General features: G+C 40.3%; 1 non-coding gene across 1 annotated transcript; it reads right to left on the minus strand.

The window, feature by feature from the left end:
- Nucleotides 1-714: 714 nt before the first annotated feature.
- Nucleotides 715-785, minus strand: TRNAG-GCC (transfer RNA glycine (anticodon GCC)). The gene has a single exon. It is a non-coding gene; the product is annotated as a tRNA-Gly (tRNA).
- Between the last annotated feature and the right edge of the window lie 2,367 nt (nt 786-3,152).

A 3,152-nucleotide genomic window follows, 5' to 3' on the forward strand; every position in this document is an offset into this window, starting at 1 on the left:
GATAGTGTGTAGGTACGTTTTGGGGTTGAGATTATAAAATATATAAAGATTTCTAATTAATTTGTATAATAATATAATAAGCCCATACTTAATTTTTTCGATACCGTAGTTGATACATTTTTAAAAATATTAATTTTCACTAGTAAAAAGCATCTTTTAAAGAGCAATCGTATCCTTTATGAATAAAAATAGACATATTGTGTCAGTATTATACAGATTTTCATGTTGTTAAAGTTTCTATATATTTAAATTATATCTCAGTAAGTGGACGATCGGCATAAGAAAATATGCACCTGGTGGATTTAAAACGTGCAATTGATTTTAGAATAATGTGGTTCTTGGAACAGTGCGACTTTGACCAATGCTTTAGTGCGATAGGATTATTGAAATGTTATCAACTTATGAGGTAGTTTAAATGTTTAAGTATAAAGTGAATGTTTTGAATAAGTCGGCTGTCGTTTTTGTGTTGTTGTATGATAATGTTTTTAAAATGCTGTATGTTGATATATGTAGGTATAAATGTTGTAAATCTTTCTAGTATGGAGTATTTTTATCAGGAACATTTTTATGTGCAGAAGAAACATTGTCTAGATAAATGTGTTAAAAATTTTATGATATTTCTATTTATAAAAATAACCATTAAATTGGTATGTAAATAAAATATTTGATATTGGCAAAGTAAAGAAAAAAAAAATTAAAAGCAAAAAGTGTATTTGCATCGGCCGGGAATCGAACCCGGGCCGCCCGCGTGGCAGGCGAGCATTCTACCACTGAACCACCGATGCTTATGATATATTATTAAATTGGGGATTAGTTCATTATTAATGGTTTTACAACAATTTAATTCTTCAATACATACTGACGTCATAATTATAAAAGCAAATTCCTGAAGTTTACAAACAATGAGACTTTTTAACAAGCGTAATGTAATACATATATTAATTTACAAAATGATCATGTACATTATTTTCCATCGCTGGTGATTAAATTCTGCAGAATTATATTTAATTTGGTTAAAGACTATCAAATATAATATCAAATTGGTATTCATTCTTAATTCTTTTTTTTTTCAACAATATCGCGAACTGTTCTACATTGCAATAAGGAAGGTCTAATATTTTTTGCCTTTATGCATTAACATTATAGCTTAAATAAATAGCTGCAAAATGATAAGAAACGAGGTTAAATAGGGTCGGGTCTCAAAATAAAAATCTATTACGTATTCAAAATACTGCAGTAATACACATTGAAAGCGAAGTACATCTTTATCGTAGGTCACTCCTAAATTTTCCCTACAAATCTATACTGGGGCGTTCTTCGCCATAAGTTGGATTCTTTCTCTTCATATTGTTTCTTTCCGATCAGCGATAAACTGAAAGGGTCCGATTTATCGACCCGTACCACGTTATTCTGACGTTTGCGATCCGTCGATCGTAGTCCAATGCGTGGATTTGAGACTAGCGTTCGATATGGTTCGCTTTGAAAAAGACAGTGGTGAGAGAAATTGATGATTCAGGCAATTTCGATCATAGTAGGGGGTGAGAGAATGGAGTCGCAGGGCCAATTTATAGCTCATACAACGTCGGACGGAAGCCGAATGTAAATGAAAACCGTTTCGCAGTTTATTGAGTCGAAAGATGTTATAGTTTTTAGCGGAGCGACATCGCTCGTAAAGATTAGCTTTTTATCGAGTTCACTGTTTATTTGATTGGAAGTGATTGGAGGCTTTTGTTGAAACCTAGGTGTGCGTCCACACTGAATGCGCGGTGGCGGCGGCCTAGGCGGGCGCGACGAGCGGGCGCTCGCGGTGGCCACACCGACGCGCGAGCTCAAGTAGCGGTTCGACGTTTTTCGGGTGTTGCAAACTTTGGACGATTTGCTATTTTTACTGGACAGTCCGATATTGAGATGAGATCATTATAGAAGTTGTACACGAAATAAATAAATCAGAGGAATAACGGGTGAATCTTATATGAAGAATTGAGATTATACCCTACAAAATTACTGTGGTGTATATAAGTGTTTTAGATTGAATCGCACTTATAAATAAAGAAGTTTCACTTCAACAATTAAGTATTTACCGCTATTTTATGAAAAACAATAAAGGATAGGTGCAGGTCCACACTGCGAGCCTAGCGCGGTTGCGACGGCGGGCGCGAAATATCAAACGTATGAAACGCGCCTTTGCGTCCACATTGAAATGACTATGGCGGAAGCCTAGTGCGACGGTAATGAGCGAGCCAGCGCGCGTAGTTTTCAAACTCTCCTATCCGCGCGTTCTGGCCACACTACGGGCCTAGTCAGCAAGCGACCCAATGCGCGGACGGCGGGGGTATCAAACCAGTTCGGTCTTGTCGCTCGACTTCTTATATTATATCCTTTATTGTTTTTCGTAAAATAGCGTAAATACTTAATTGTTGAAGTGAAACTTCTTTATTTATAAGTGCGATTCAATCTAAAACACTTATATACACCACAGTAATTTTGTAGGGTATAATCTCAATTCTTCATATAAGATTCACCCGTTATTCCTCTGTTTTATTTATTTCGTGTACAACTTCTATAATGATCTCATCTCAAAATCGGACTGTCCAGTAAAAATAGCAAATCGTCCAAAGTTTGCAACACCCGAAAAACGTCGAACCGCTACTTGAGCTCGCGCGTCGGTGTGGCCACCGCGAGCGCCCGCTCGTCGCGCCCGCCTAGGCCGCCGCCATCGCGCATTCAGTGTGGACGCACACTATAATATAAGAAGTCAAGCGACAAGACCGAACTGGTTTGATACCCCCGCCGTCCGCGCATTGGGTCGCTTGCTGACTAGGCCCGTAGTGTGGCCAGAACGCGCGGATAGGAGAGTTTGAAAACTACGCGCGCTGGCTCGCTCATTACCGTCGCACTAGGCTTCCGCCATAGTTGGGTGTCGCCGCTTGTATACAGGCGTAATCCGCTCCATGGCCCTCTATGGGGCCCCCATCTGGGCAGATGCCCTAAGCGCCCGTAGTAGACCATTCCTGCGGAGACCGCAACGGGTCATGGCGCTTAGGGTAGTGAGGGCGTACCGCACGGTGTCATTCGAGGCAGCGTGCGTGATGGCCGGGACGCCCCCGTGGGAACTGGACGCCGAGATGCTTGCGGACGTGTATCGCCGCGTC

This window comes from Colias eurytheme, chromosome 2, assembly GCF_061535395.1.
Source record: "Colias eurytheme isolate Ceu_HAF_F1 chromosome 2, ilColEury1 Martin Lab GWU primary, whole genome shotgun sequence".
Lineage (NCBI taxonomy): Eukaryota > Metazoa > Arthropoda > Insecta > Lepidoptera > Pieridae > Colias > Colias eurytheme.